The 17,117-nt window shown below is 39.6% G+C and overlaps 1 protein-coding gene across 1 annotated transcript in view; it reads right to left on the bottom strand.

Moving 5' to 3' along the window:
- LOC130683389 (monocarboxylate transporter 1-like) overlaps positions 1–14,689 on the bottom strand; it is an 88,204-nt gene extending 73,515 nt beyond the window's left edge. The window contains exon 1 of the mRNA XM_057500530.1: positions 14,559–14,689. The gene's annotated coding sequence lies outside the window, so the exon portion shown is untranslated. The remainder of the gene's footprint in view (positions 1–14,558) is intronic.
- Between the last annotated feature and the right edge of the window lie 2,428 nt (positions 14,690–17,117).

Here is a 17,117-nt window from a genome sequence, read left to right as displayed (position 1 = left end):
GACCATATCTAGGATATATTTTTATTATCTAGAATAGGTTCTGGCAGACAGCAGGCAATTATATTTGAAAAATTAAATGCAGTCCCATTTCACTGAAGGAGGTGCCTAAAGTTGTTAAGTGATAGTGCCCATATACAAATCCAAGTGAACTCAGTTCCAAAATACTGAGTTTTTTAATGTATAGACTGTGTACTTTAATGTATAGACCCTTTTTAAAAGAGAACCAATAAAAATTCTTATGGACTACTGGGCTGCTGAATTAATTGTAATACTACTTAATATGTACATATTAGATATATTAATACTAAACAAAATCACTACAAATGAACATTAATTTATAAGATGGATAATGTTTTACTATAACCAAATTAATGTCATAATGAATATGCCCACCTTCCTATATACTTTTTCTATTTAAACTAACATAAAACTTGTTACAGTGTTTAAAATATTCCATTAAATCATCTGATCTATGTTTTGTAAACCCATTAGTTAAACATTAAGGATCATTCCATATTCTTCACTATGCCTGTATAATTAAATCCATATCACTTGGTACTACATTGTTTTTAATCAAACACAAATACATAATACTTTCCTATAGAAAGAATGGTCATCCATAACATTCAGAAAATACTTTTATTTATTTTAGGTTATTAATTGAAATACAAGATATGAAAAATTCAGAGATTGTATTAAAGAAGGCAGAATAGGAAGGCAAGGCAGAAACCTCATCCCAAAAACACATAAAAGAAGAAAATACATTAAATACAACTAAACCTGAAAACCTGAAGACTGCAGAACTGGCCATCTACACTTGAGGAAGAAGAAAAGACCGCACAGAAAAGAGCAAAGAGGCAAAGCCGAGATCGAGCAGTACTCAGGCCCTTGCCCTACCCCAGCCTACAGGCGAGAGAAAGAGGAATGGAGTACGGAGTGGGTAGGAACCCAGGAGCACTGCACACCTGGCCCTGGAGATCTACTTTGGGAGTGGGAGCCTACATTACATTGGGTTCTGATGACTAATGGGGCTGGACACCAGGGACAGGCAGAAAGCTCTATGAGGCTAAGATTCCAGCCAGTGTGGAATTCAGGTATACTCCACCAGTTCTGAAAATGGAGGTGGCAGTTTGAAAGACTTGCCAGCAGTGGGATGGGTACCAGAGGGACGAGGGTTGGATAGAACTCTCTCCTCAGGAGAGAGGGCAGGCAGACCATACCTCCCAAGCCCTTCCTTGGCCCAACAGATCCAGAACTCTCTGGAGCAATCTCCACATGCTCAATCCCCCTTGCTGGCAATGCAGCCCTGAGGCTCCTCTCTGCATGTGCTTCTGGGAGCCAACCCACTTAGCCCAGTGACAACATCAGACTTTGCTGCTGACAGGCAGAGGGAGACCCTCTCAGCTTCCTTGGCTCTATTTCAGGCCACCTAGGGAGAGGTCTGCAGGAGGCAGCCCCAAGAGCTCCTTCCTCTCTGAGGGTGTACAAACCCAGTTTGGTGCATCTGGCCAGGGCAGAGATACACATCAGTCTACCCAATCCATTAACCTTGCATCCTGCCATAGCTGCAGGACAAGCAGAGGGTGACCCACCAACAGCAAGCTCAACAGAGATTCATGAGCTAACCACAAAGGTGCAGCTGAAGTAAACTGCCTGCTGAGACTTAGACCATTACAGAAGCCACACTGAAAGGCGGCCTGGTCCACAGCATGCAAACAGCTGGGCCCCATCAAAATAGAACCAGGCACTAGAGAGTAAAGCATATTTAGCTCCTGGGCACCATAGCACACCTTCTTCATAAAACTATTACTCTATAGGCCAGAAAGCATAGCAGAGACATCTAGTACAAAGGAAGAAACACAGAAACCCTGACAGAATACATAGGCAGAGGAATATGATCCAAACAAAACTACAAAACAGAACTGCAGAGGGAGGGCTAAGTGAAACAGAGATCACCAATCTTCTTGATAAATATTTCAAAATAAAAGTCATAAACATGCTTACAGATTAACAGAAAAGTATTAAAGATCTCAGGGAGGACTTAAACAAAGAGATAGAAAATCTGGAAAGAGCCACTCAGAACTGAAAAATACAATATCTGAAGTGAAACATACAATGGAACGCTTTAAGAGTAGATTAAAACATGTACAGGGATGGTAAATGAAATGGAAATTAAAGAACAGAAAAACAAAGAAGCTGAGGAACAGAGAGAAAAATAGGATCTCTAGAAATGAAAGAATAAAAGAGCTATGTGACCAATCCAAATAAAAAAATATTCACATAATAGAGGTGCCAGAAGAAGAAGAGAAAGACAGAGGGATAAAAAGTCTCTTTAAGGAAATAATTGTTGAAAACTTTCCCAATCTGGGGAAGGAAATAGACACTCAGGTCATGGAAGCTCAAAGACCCCCTAACAATAGAAACCCCAGCTAGACAACACAAAGACATATAATAATTAAAAGGGCAAAGATCAAGGATAAGGAGAGGGTGTCAAAAGCAGCCAGAAAGAGAAAAAAGGTTACTTATAAAGAAAATACCATCAGGCTATCAGCAGACTTCTCAGCGGAAACTCTAAAGGCCAGAAAGGAATGGCATGATACATTTAATGTACTGAAACAAAAGGACCTCCAACCAAGAAAAGAATACTCTACTTGGAAAGATTATCCTTTAAATTTGAAGCAGGGATTAAGCAATTTCTAGATAAAAATTGAAGGAATTCGTCACCACTAGGCCAGCTTTACAGGACATGTTAAAGTGACTGCCATAGATGGAAATGTCCCTAAGGCTAAATAGCTTTCACCAATGAAAATGAACTCATGGTAAAGGTAGTAAACTAAACCAACTAATAACCAAGGAAGTATGAAATTAAAACAAAAGAAGCAAAATCACCCATACACAAAATCAGTCAAGGTATACACAAAAAGTGCAGATTATGAAATCTAATGTGGAGGAGGAAGAAGGAAAAAAAGTACCTTTAGATTGTGTTTAAAATACAGTAATCAGCAACTTAAGATTTTATAGTAAAGAAGAAAATATTACAATTTATAGTAAAGAAGCTGCCCCTAAACCTTTGGTAACCACAAAACCAAAGCCTAAATACACACAAACACAAAAAATAAATTAATTTTTTTAAAAAGGGAAATTCAATTACAACACTAAAGAAAACCATGAATAATGAGAGAAGAGTATAAGAGAGGAAGAAAGGAACAGAGAGAAATGATAAAAAACAGCCAGAAGACAATTAATAAAATGGCAATAAGTATAGAGCTATCAATAAACACCTTAAATGTAAATGGACTGAATGCACCAATCAAGAGACACAGGGTGGCAGAATGGATAAAGAAACAAGACCCACCTCTATGTTGTCTACAAGAGACTCATTTTAGACCCAAAGACATACACAGACTATAACTGAAGGGATGGAAAAAGATATTCCATGCAAATAATAGAGAAAAAGCAGGAGTACCAGTACTTATATCAGACAAAATAGATTTCAAAACAAAGAAAGTAACAAGAGACAAAGAAGGACATTACATAATGATAAAGGGACTGTTCCAATAAGAAGATACAACCATTATAAATATCTATGTACCCAACATAGGAACACCTAAATATGTAAAAAAAAAAATACTAACAGAATTAAAGGAGGAAATAGAATGCAGCACATTCATTTTAGGAGACTTAAACACATCACTCACATCAACAGACAGATCAACCACACAGAAAATAAATAAGGAAATAGTGAATAATACACTAGATCAGATGGGCTTAACAGATATCTATAGAACACTGCATCCAAAAGCAGCAGGATACACATTTTTCTCAAGCATACATGGAACATTTTCCAGAATAGTTCACATACTATGCCACAAGAAGAACCTCAATAAATTCAAAAACACTGAAATTGCCCCAAGCAGCTTCTCAGACCACAATAGTATGAAACTAGAAATAAATTACACAAAGAAAATTTAAAAACTTACAAACACATGGAGCCTATAACAACATGCTTCTAAATAGGCAATGGATCAGTGAACAAATTAAAACAGTAATCAAGCAATATATGGATACAAATGAAAACAAAAACACAACAGCCCCAAAATCTGTGGGAGGCAGCAAAAGCAATTCTAAGAGGAAGGTACATAGGAATACAGGCTTACCTCAAGAAACAAGAACAATCCCAAATAAATGGTCTAAAATCACAATTAAAGAAACTAGAAAAAGAAGAACAAATGAATCCAAAGTGAGTAGGAAGAGGGACATAATAAATATCAGAGAAGAAATAAATAAGAGAAGAATAAAACAATTGAAAAAAATCAATGAAACCAGGAGCTGGTTCTTTGAGAAAATAAACAAAATATATAAACCCCTAGCCAGACTTATCATGAAAAAAAGAGTCTACACCCATAAACAGAATCAGAAATGGAGAAGGAATAATCATAACAGATACTACAGAAATACAAAGAATTATTAGAGAATACCATGTATAATTATATGCCAATAAATTGGACAACCTAGGAGAAATGGAAAAGTTCCTAGAAAAATACAACCTTCCAAGCTTGACCCAGGAAGAAATAAAAATTCTGAACAGACCAATTACCAGCAATGAAATCAAACTGGTAATTTAAAAACTACCCCAGAACAAAACCTATACCCAGATGGCTTCACAGCTGAATTCTACCAAACAGTTAAAGAAGAGCTAATATACATTCTTTTGAAAGTATTCCCAAAAGAGGAGGGAATACTTCCAAACTCATTCTATGAGGCCAGCATCATTCTAATACCAAAACCAGACACCACAAAAAAAGAATTATAGACCAATATCCCTGATGAACATAGATGCAAAAATCCTCAACAAAATATTAGCAAACCAAATACAAAAAAATACATTAAAAGATCATCCATCATGACCAAGCGGAATTTATTCCAGGGATGCAAGGTTGGTACAATATTCATAAATCCATCAATATCATACACCACCTTAAAAAAAGGATAAAAATCATATGATTATCTCAATAGATGCTGAAAAAGCATTTAACAAAATTCAATATCCATGCATGATAAAAACTCTCAACAAAATGCATATAAAGGGTATATACCTCAACATAAAAAAGGCCATATATGACAAACCCACAGCCAACATCATACTTAACAGCAAAAAGCTGAAAGCTCTTCCTCTAAGATCAGGAACAAGACAAGGATGCCTATGCTCACCACTTCAGCACAGTACTGGAAGTCCTAACCACAGCAATCAGACAACACTCAGAGATAAAAGGCATCCAAATTCGTAAGGAAGAAGTTAAACTCTCACTGTTTGCAGATGACATAATATTATATAAGAGTCCACCAAAAAACTACCAGGACTAATAACTGAATTCAGCAAAGTTGCAGGATATAAAATTCACACCCAGAAATATGTTGCATTCTTATATACTAACAACAAACTAGCAGAAAGAGAAATCAGGAAAACAACTCAATTTACAATTGCATCAGAAAGAATAAAATACCTAGCAAGAAACCAACAAAGGAGGTTAAAGACCTGTACTCTGAAAACTATAAGACACTCATGAGAGAAATTAAAGAAAACACCTATAAATGGAAATCTGTCCTATGCTAATGGATAGGAAAAATCAATAGGCAAAATGGCCATCCTGCGTAAAGCAATCTACAGATTCAATGCAGTCCCTATCAAAAATATACCAACAGCTTTCTTCAATGAGTTAGAACAACTTCTAAAATTCATATGGAACCACAGAGGACCCCAAATAGCCAAAGCAATCCTGAGAAGGAAGAACAAAGCTGAGGGGATTATGCTCCCTAACTTCAAGCTCTACTACAAAGCTACAGTAATCAAAAAAATTTGGTACCGGCACAAGAACAGAACCATAGATCAATGGAGCAGAATAGAGAGCCTAGATATAAACCCATGCATATACGGTCAATTAATATATGATAAAGGAGCCATGAATATACAATGGAGAAAAGATAGCCTCTTAGACAACTGGTGTTAGCAAAACTGGACAGCTACATGTCAGAAAATGAAACTGGATTACTGTATTACTGTCTAACTCCACGCACAAAAGTAAACTCAAAATGGATTAAAGAACTGAATGTAAGTCATGAAACCACAAAACTCTTAGAAAAAAACATAGGCAAAATTCTCTTGAACATAAGCATGAGGAATTTTTTCCTGGACACATCTTTGGGTGAGGGAAACAAAATAAAAAATGAACAGGTGAGCCTACATCAAACTAAAAAGCCTTTGTACAGCAATGGGCACCATCAGCAGAACAAAAAGGCATCCTACTGTATGGGAGAATATATTCGTAAATGACTCTTCTGATAAGGGGTTAACATCCAAAATTTATAAAAATCTCATATGCCTCACCACCCCAAAAACAAATAAGCTCATTAGTAAATGGGAGGAGAACCTGAGCACTTCTTTAAGAAGAAATATAAATGGCCAACAGGCACATGAAAAGATACTCCACATCACTAAACATCAGGGAAATGCAAATTAAAACCACAATGAGATATCAACTCACACTAGTTAGGATGGTCACTATCCAAACAACAAGTTGCCGGCAAGGTTGTGAAGAAAAGTGAACTCTCTTACACTCTTGGTGGGAATGCAAATTGGTGCATCTGCTGTGAAAGCAGTATGGATGTTTCTCAAAAAACTAAACATAGAAATACCATTTGACCCAGTAATTCCACTCTTAGGGATTTACCCAAAGAAAATATAATCCCTAATTTGAAAAGATAGATGCACCCATATGTCTATCACCACACGATTTGCAATAGCCAAGATATGGAAGCAACATAAGTGTCCATTAATAGATGAATGGATAAAGAATAGGTGGTGCATATATACTACATATACACAATGGAATATTATTTAGCCATAGAAAGAAATCTTGCTATTTGCAACATGGATGAATATAGAAGTTATTATGCTCAGTGTAATAAGCCAGGAGGAGTAAGACAAATACCATACTATTTCACTTATTAGTGGAATATAAAAACAAAGCAAAACAGAAGGAATGAAATAGCATTAGACTCATAGAAACCAAGAAGTGACTACTGGGTACCAAGGGAGAGGGGTGGGGATGGGGGTGGGGGCAGGAGGGGGATAAAAGGGCAAAATAATTTGCAATCCAATATAATTGATCACAGAGACTGTTGAACCACTGTGATGTACATTTGAAACCAACATAAGATTGTGTATTAATGATACTTTAATAAAGAAACTATATATAGGATAGAAAAAAAAGAAAAATTCTCCAACAGAACTAGTTATCCCCAATAATACGTACACATGTACACAGATATCTAAGAAAGTATTTTATTGAGTAATTTCATTTAAACACACACAGACAAGGGCAATACACCACAAAAGTAGGAGCCTGTGCAAATTTCAGATTGCTCCTGTTCCTCAAGAAGGATCTGAGAGTTCTTCCACAGTGTCCTTGAGAGCTTCTGGCCTTTCCCCAAATTTTCCTCAGGGCTTTTTAGTCAGAAAAACAGGACTGAGATAAGAGCAGGGCTAGCAAGTTCCACTGGGATAGCCACATTTGTAGAAGCTCAGATACAATCAGATTGCTTCAAGTCCTATAAAGTGATTTGAGCCAAATGGCCCAGACATGTAACATTTAGAACCTTCCAAGTAATTGCTCTAGCCCAGAAATTGATGGAATCAAATTTGAACAGGAGGCCAGTCCTATTCTAGGGTTTGAAAGCAATTATAGATGCCTCTCCTCCATAGACTTCCCCCAATTATTTTGACTGTTCATCAGGATGGATAAGATTATGCTATGAAATTATCAGAAATAAAACTTTCCACTCATTCCCATTCATTGATAGAGCAAACAAGCATAAATGAAAGTCCTTGAGATAATACAAAACATATCGTCCATTTACCTTACAGAAGAGGTATGATTGGTGAAGGAGTCATTTCAAAGTTTCCCAATGCCACCAAGCCCTCATCTCCCAAAGCATAATCCATCCTTGGTAAAGGTCTCTGTTGACACTGGTTGGTTTGGATGCAGGAACTTGGTCCCTAGCTTGATTTCTGTTTTTGCTCTGGGAAATAGTGTCATATTCCACAATATCCTTTCCCTTGGGTTTTTAGATAGAGTTACCAAACTAATTTTGCTTCACCACTATTACAGTCAATTTAAAATTCACATTTTGGTGTGAGGCAGAAAAAAAAATCAGGCAAAATATTTGTGTTTTAAATATATCATTTTCAAAACCTTGGCACTTGACTCATTCAGTTTATAGAAAATGACCACTATATAACCTGACTGACCAGTTCTCATTATCAGAAAAGGTCTGATACCATTTGAATTCAAAGCAGTGAGTAGACAGCCAGTCTTGTTACAACTTACTCACTTTCAAATTCACATATTGATAGAAAACAATCAGAGAAGGCAGAAGTTTGTTATGGGGGTGAAATATGGCCCTACTTCCTTCAAAATTTCTCTCCATGGGGCTATATGTTCTGGGTTTTCCCTTTGTTTGGATTGTCCACAAGTATTTTTACATCCTGGAGCAGTACAACTGGGATGAGTGATGTAGGTAGCCTTTATTCTGTAAAGGAGAGATCTGTGCAAGATGGGTTGGTAAAGAAATCCTGAGGAACCTGTTCTCAGATCGTTTCAAATTCACGATATATAAGAAACTGAGGATTTGCAAAATAATTCCATAAAACTATGCCACTGTTTGAAACTGAAGATTACCGGTCCTAGAGCATTTCACCTACATACACTAGATAGTGTAGGGACCAAGGGCAGGTTGCCCCAAGATGTGCCGTGCATTGTAACACGCAGATTATTTCAGAGTTGAGAATAATCGAGGCCCAAAAGACTGTGAAGAAACTTTGACTTCCTACCACCAAATGCATAAAAAGAATTTAGGTAGAATGCATGCTCCAGGAAGAAAACTACTACCCTGGACAGCACTATTAATAAACTAGGTGTGGTAGACCAGGAGGGATGTGGCTAAGTCTGTTAAAATTCCCCTTTGTGCCCCTTCATTGTTACTGTGCTGCCCAGTGAATATTTGATTGTTAAACAGTTACTCTTTTCATATTCCTGTGAGTTGCTTCCCTTCTCCTTCTAAGTCTCAGACCTCTAACCTCTTTTCCTTGGGTCAGAATGACATACATACCTCATTCTCCCCTATCTTTGGAACCCCAGTCTATGGCTTTCCTCTATTTTCAAAATTTTGGGTTTTTTTCCTGTTAATCTGTCTCATGTCAATTTGATTCTTAGACCAGAGGATAGAGGAAATGTGCTCCTCCCCAACAATAGCATAATAAAAATATTTCCATCAAAGTTTTCTAAAATTTCCATTTGAATTATAGAAGCTGGAACATCTCAGTTCCAAAGATACAATCTGAGTTCTAAGATTAAATTAAATATAAATGCTCCAGGATATGAATTTTACAAGATTTCCCCCTGAATGAAGAGTCAAAAATCATGGTTAATTCATCTCAGAATATCTACACTTAAATTTACATATAGGATAGAGCTGTTGATATTGTAGAGCTATTTGATACATTAAGGTTCACTTGGACTAGCTGGTATAATACATGCTGAATATGATTAAACTTCGAGCTTAGTTCCAGTTACACTTTCTCACACTTTGTTTTTAGTAAGTTACAATTTTTTGGTCACTGAGAATTGTCTCATCAGTCCTAATAGTAATACAGTTTTGTATTAAAAACTTTATTCCATAGTGTCAAAATTTTATTTAAAACTTCAAGTGTCAAATAGATTCAGATAGAAAAAGAAAGTGAATAAAGTATGAGCATCCAAAAGAAAAAATATGGATAAAAAAAATTCAAACCCCAGACATGAATTTCACACAGTTCTGCCATATAAACAAATACCTGTCTTTTATTGAAATGTCTAACTTTGGCATGATTTCTAAATGCAGGCCCACATTTCACGTTTTAAAAGGGACGTAAGAATCTGAATAGTGAAGAAAGTAATGTTAAGACACTGTCCTTCAAAGTCCTTTACACTATACATAAAAGTTTTGCTTGGTGGAATTTCAGATTATGATCTAGAATGTTATCTATGAAAATTGTTTTCTGCAGCAATTCAAAGTGGACTCTCCAAATGAAAACCCAAATATACCATTTAAATTTGTTAATATGGGAATGATTTTATCCCAGGGTTTAAAGCAGAAATGTACTGTCTCCTTAAAAGAACAAATACGATGCTCAAAACAGACCTACCATTTGACCCAGGAATTGCACTCCTAGGAATTTACCCTAAGAATGCAGCAATCAAGTATGAGAAAGATCAGTGCACCCCTATGTTTATCGCAGCACTATTTACAATAGCCAAGAATTGGAAGCAACCTAAATGTCCATTGATAGATGAATGGATAAAGAAGATGTGGTACATATACACAATGGAATACTACTCAGCCATAAGAAAAGGGCAAATCCAACCATTTGCAGCAACATGGATGGAGCTGGAGGGTATTATGCTCAGTGAAACAAGCCAAGCAGAGAAAGAGAAATACCAAATGATTTCACTTATCTGTGGAATATAAGAACAAAGGAAAAACTGAAGGAACAAAACAGCAGCAGAATCACAGAACTCAAGAATGGACTAACAGGTACCAAAGGGAAAGGGACTGGGGAGGATGGGTGGGTAGGGAGGGATAAGCGGGGGAGAAGTAGGAGGGTATTAAGATTAGCATGCATGGGGGGGTGGGAGAAAAGGGAGGGCTGTACAACACAGAGAAGGCAAGTAGTGATTCTACAACATTTTGCTATGCTGATGGACAGTGACTGTAAAGGGGTTTATAGGGGGGGACCTGGTATAGGGGAGAGCCTAGTAAACATAATATTCGTCATGTAAGTGTAGATTAGTGATACCAAAAAAATAAAAAATAAACAAAATAAAAGGGCAGTTCCTGTGTGGTAACCTCCAATGAGTTCTACACAAGGGTATAAAGGGCATATAAAAGTGTAGGCAAAGGGTCTGTTTGTGTTTATACAGAGGATCAAAGCCTAATTGGGCTACCCCGAAAATGAACTAAGATATGATATGAAAAAGAACTTCCAACATCTGCACTCTCTGGAAGACTCATTCCAGAAGATGATCATCAAAAAATCCCAACAAAGATCCACGCACTGCTACAGCTGTAGATGCACTCATCCCACCAGTTCCTGGACTTGCCATTGGAATGGGGAAGGAGATATCTAAGCTGGCCTGTGCATACAGTAAAACAACAAATTGACTGGATCTATACTGTTGGAACTCAATCAAGAATTAGGAGAAGTGCAAATTGTAGCGCTCCAAAATCTTACAACTACAGACTATTTACTGTTAAAAGAACATAAGGGATGTGAACATTCCCCAGGAATGGGTTGTTTTAATTTGTCTGATTTCTCTGACTGTTCAAGTTCAGTTGGACAATATCCACCATATCATAGATAAGTTTTCACAAATGCCTAAGGTGCCTAACTGGTTTTCTTGGTTTCACTGGAGATGGCTGGTAATTACAGGTATGCTTTGGTTATGTAACTATACTCCTATTATGTTAATGTGTGTGCGCAATTTAAGTAGTAGCTTAAAACCTATACATGCTGAAGTTACTCTACAAGAAGATATGTCAAAGAAATAATCAATCTTCCCATGTTTTCTGCCGGCTGCTACTTCTATAGCTTTTCTTCTTCCTTCCTAATTACAACCCTTAAATAGAATTCGTGCCTCATATCAAATTTACCGAGTATCATAATTCTTCCAAGTGGTAAAGATACCTCAAGACAAATGCTGGGCATAGAAGCCACAGGGCATAAATATGCAAAGAAATAAAAAGCTAACCATTTCAAACAATAAGGCTGCTCTCTCACTTACCAACTTTACATTTCCCTGTATGGCCCCGGAAGATGACTGGTTAGCCAGAGACAGGTAAGATTCCTCAAGGGAGGAACAACCTAAGACAGGCACAGTCGCAGGAGGGTCATCAGGTGAGAAATTGGGGATCAACAGAGGTGAGGCTTAGAACCTCACCCCCCCTGTTCTGAGAGAAATCTTCTGCATACGTGGATGTTTTATTGCCCTTGTCTAGCTTGGATTAACACATAGCCTACAGGCACACACCTGATCATCTACATTTGCTCTCTTACAACACTAAACTATGTTTTCTACCTTTATCTTGTATCTACCTACCACTTCAGCATTTTATTAATAATAATAATAATAAAGAGAGAAATGTGGTATCCACATATAAATCAAGTAGAAAAATCAAATGAGTATTCATATTTGAACTGACTGTTTATAGTTCATAATGCATGAGCAAAACCGAAGGTTTCTGTGATGGCTGCCCTTGTACTGTTCCCTATGTAAGAACTTATTCACTATGTAAGAATTTGTTCCCCATGTAAGAACTTGTTTGTTATGCCTCAGAAGATTGGAGACTGACGAAAATTAGGCTTGGGGTGGATTAATGATTGTGCATTGAGCATTGACTCCCCCATACAGAATTTTATTGTTGTTAACAACCATTTGATCAATAAATATGAGAGATGCCCTCACAAACAAACAAACAAACAAAAAAGTACACACTTCCAATGGTAAAATAATAAGTAACCGGGATGTAATGAATATAGTCAAGATATTGTAACAGCTTGGTATGGTGATAGCTGGTACCTAGAATTGTCATGTATATAAATGTTGAATCACTATGTTGTACACCTGAAACTAATGTAATGTAATACTGTGTGTCAACTACCCTTCAATAAAAAATAATTATCTACAAAAAAAAAAGAACAAATATGGAGTCAGGGTTATGGTCATCTTCATTACTCCTACTGAATAGAAATGCTGCAACACCTCCACTGGCATCCACTTCACACCCAGTTGTTTTGAAGCCAGCTTGAGAAAATCAGTCACAAAGAGGAATTCAGCAGAGCAAGGTGTTTTTCCTTTTCTTGAAAATAAAAATGTATGCGTTGAACTCCTCACATAATTATCATCGTAGCTGTAATAGTATTACATAGAAAATATATCAAATTTTGATGACTAAAGACCACAAATTAATATTTTACTTCAAAGTTTTATTCATCATTCTGGAAGTTTTCATCCCAAGTTTGAGACCTTTAAATTTGTCTCCTTGTTCTTTCCTGTATAAACAATTGTTTAATAGTCCATGAATGGGTCTGAACATCATTATAACCGCTAATGCCTGAGCCCATTACTTCAATGAAGGAATAAAGTTATTTTGATTTTGTAGAGGACCAGATAATCCACAAAAGACTAATAAATTCAGTATTGTTTGTCTACCATTATTATTACTTACACTAAGCACACATAAATGGTTCCTTGCAAAGTGATTTTAAAGGGAATTTCTGGATACTAAAGAAATATCAAAAAGGAAATCTTTTTACTCAAAACGTAATTATAGGTTATACTTGAGTTTTTAAATGCTAATAACATAAATCCTAAAATGTATTTTCATTCAGATAAAAATCACTTCTTTCATACTTCCTGTAATTTCAACAATCTATTTCACTTTCCTAAAAAAACAAAAAACTAAAACTGTTAATCGGCTGTCCTTCCATTTCCTGCCTTCTACAAGACAAACTACAAACATCAGCATGGTGCAATCACAGAGGGAGGCAAACAGGTGCATGTGCAGAGCCAGCACCCCAAATCTGAGACACCAACATCTAGGGGGTACTGGAATTGGCATGACAAAGGCCTGCACTTTAGAGTGGGTTTCTTCAGACACAGTTTGGGGGTAACTGAAATAAAGCAACTGAGGTGAATGGATCCACGAGAAAACAGTACTCCACAGGTCAGGGTAATTACCCCCACAGTTGCCCAAATTACACTGTTCCATTTAACTGTGTTACCGGGACTGCAAAGATAGTCACTACTTTAACGAGGAAACTCGCCAGAGGGAACTTAAACTAGGAGAGAAAGTAGGCAAAAACAGCGTAACTATAGTAAAGGTTCACATAATACAGAAAGAAAGCGAGGAAGAGAGAGGGAGGGAGGGGGGAAGACAGAGAACACAATAGGGAACAGGAAAAACCAGGATTTGAGGAACAAAAGTAATTTCAACAGACAGAGCAAAGTCACGGAGAACCAAGGATCGGGGAGCATTCAGTTTGTCAGGATAAATTTAAGAAGAGGAACAGATAAGACTTTAGAGACTAGAAGGTTACAGGCGGCACAGCACAACTCAGACAAAATACCGTCCCTCCAGAAGCACCGCTCGTCCTTGCACAGTCTGGCCCAGGGCTTGAGGTTAATCAATCCTCTGACTTTACAGCTCAGGTCATTCTTCCAAATCAAAAGCACCGCGGGTGGAGATGAAGCGATTTTCCCCGGGTCACCGCGACCTCATGCCTCTGCCGCAGGCAGCGGTCAGCACACCTGCCCGAGCAGCCGTCCCCGGCCGCTCCCGGCTCTGCGGTGACCGTATCGGGCACCTCCGCCCCGCGGACACCAAGGCCTCCGCTCCCCCGGGGCCCCTTCCCACCCGCCAGGGAAGCCGCCCCGCACCCCGCCGGCCGTCACCCCACTAACCGTTATGCGCGGCGCGCGGCCCCTGCGTGTCCGGGACGCGGCGGCGCGGGCGCAGCTCCCCTGGGCGCGTGGCGACCCCCACGCCGTGGCTGCTCTGCCGGCAGCGCTCCGCGCGGGGGGCGCCGCGGCCTTATACCCCGCCCGGCCCGGCAGGCGCTCGCCCCCGCCCCTCCGTGCGGTCCGGCCCGCGCGCAGCTCCGGGCGCCCTCTGCCGGCGCCCCGCGTTTCCCGCCTCCCTGCAGGCCCCGCGGGCGGGACCCCGGCGTCGGCCTCGCCTCGGCCTCTGGCGGAGAAAACAGAGAAGCCGCCGAGCGCGGCGGACGCGCCCCCAGGGGCCGGACTCAGGTGTCGGGGCGATGGGCGCGCGGAGGAGTCGGGAAGCGACCAGAAGAGGAGGCACTGGGCAGGGTTTGAACGGACGCGGGCGCGCCTCGGGCCCGGGCAGAGGGGAAGGGGCCCCGGGGCCGGCGGTTGGGAGCGCGCGCTGTGGCCCCGCCGCTTGAGTTCAGCGACCTCGGGAAAGGCACTCGAACCTTCAGGGCCTGTTTCCTGTTCTCTAAGTGGCACCAGTAACAGAACCGACCTCGCAGGTGCTTAAGTACTGTTGATAAGCGAAATTAGGGAACTTACCTGGGCTCTTTGATGAATGGTACATATTATTAAACACAGAAGTCGGGAAAGAAGAGCAGGTCAGAGTGGCCAGACTGTTCCCAAGGGGGAGGGTGTGTTTGTTGGAAACGAAGAAATGAGAACGTAGAGGCCAGATTTTTATAGACACTGAACATTTGGGAAAGGTCGTAATTACAGATAAATTTTCCGAGGGTGGGGCGGGCAGATTGATTATATGCTAAGCGCTTCACTTGAATCCCCAGGACCCTGTGAGGTGGATAGTATTAACATTTTGAAGTAGGTACTATGAACTTTACAACTAAGGACCTGAGGCTCAGAGAGGTTGAGCAGTTTTCCAGAGGCTACAGAGCTAGCAGTGGCCAACATCTGAAGTCAGACTCTAGAGCCTGATGTTGTATTTACAACCATTGTAGATTCTTGAGCAAGTCCAGCTACTGAAGTGTATCTGTTGAAATCATTAAATAATCTAGGCTTTTAAGAAATACCAAAAATTATAAGTCAAGACCCTGTCTTCCAAGAAATTACAAAATCCTCAAGGAGACAAATGTGCTAACGTTTGTTGAGCATTTGCTGCATGCCAGGACCCTGTCCCACCACTTACTGCACCCCATGCCCACCCCCAACACACACACACACACACACACACACACACACTTAATTCTCACTACAACCCTGTGAGGCAGGACTTCAATTTCTGTTTTGCAGATGAAGAACCTGAGATTGGGGGTGAAGTGGGAATTGAGAAATCAGGTTCTGAAAGATCCCATGTGCATCCCCTTCACCCATTCTGCCTGTTTAATAGCAGAGTTTTTAGTAACAGTTCAACGTGTCAGTAGAGAGGGTAGAATCCATGGTGAAGTACTGCTTATGAGGAATAACTGCTTTCTTCCCTTTGATAGATTTAGGGAAGGAAGGGGCTCCAGCTCAGTGGGCAAGCAGCACTCTGCACAGCGGTGCTTTGGGATTGGTAGGGTGGCAGCAGCATTTGGGGTGGATGGCAGCTGGCTGGGTCAGGGAGACCCAGTGGAAGACTCTGGTTCAGGGGCGATTTTATAAGCGGAGTGGAAAGAATAGTATAAAGTGATCCCCAGGAACCTTCTGAAAGAAGGCTTATAAGGCAGCAGTCTGGTGGGCTCACAATATGGACTCAGGAGTCAGACCACCAAGTTTCCAAACAGCAAAGTACCTACTTCAGGTTGTTATGCAAATAAATTTAGTGTTTATGAAGCTTTGGCTCACAGTGTAGCATATACCAAGTGCTGAATAAGTATTGGTTTAAAACAAATAAATAGAAATGGAAAGTAAGAGAATGAGTCCATTTACAACAGCAGCCCCAGGAATAAAATACCTAGGCATAGACCTACAGAGGTTGCAAACAGTTTAGGCAACTGTATAATCTGAAGAAACAGAGCCCACAAAACTGCCCTTACTTTAGGAAACCAAGTGCAAGTTCAGGGTCCCATCTGGACACAAATCTTGGGGTTCCCACAACCACCCTCAGGCTCAATAACTTGCTAAACAGACTCACAGAACTCACTGAAAGCTATTACACTCAGTCATGTTTATAAGACGGAAGAAATATGTTAAGGAGGAAAAATTTTCCTCTACTCTTCAAGGTTCCTCCAGCTGATCTAAGAATCAAATTGGTATGAGACAGATTAACAGGAGAGAACCAAATTTAATTATGGGTATGTGGGGAATCCACACAGACATGAGATTCCAAAGACAGTCAGGCAAAATTATGTATATATGGCATCCTTAACTAAGGGAGAAAGGGTAGGGCTTGCAGCTTCAAAGGGAAGGAAAGCAATTTATAAGAATATGAAAAGTGAATGCTTGGTAAAGAAGTGTTTGTGGGGCCCCACAGAAACAATGGGACACAGGGATTTTAACAAACTGGTTTTGCTAAATTCCTCCTTTTCTGCTTTT

The sequence above is a fragment of the Manis pentadactyla genome, chromosome 4, assembly GCF_030020395.1.
Source record: "Manis pentadactyla isolate mManPen7 chromosome 4, mManPen7.hap1, whole genome shotgun sequence".
NCBI lineage: Eukaryota > Metazoa > Chordata > Mammalia > Pholidota > Manidae > Manis > Manis pentadactyla.
The sequence above is the reverse complement of the archived record's forward strand: the minus strand, read 5'-3'. Positions and strand labels throughout refer to the sequence as shown.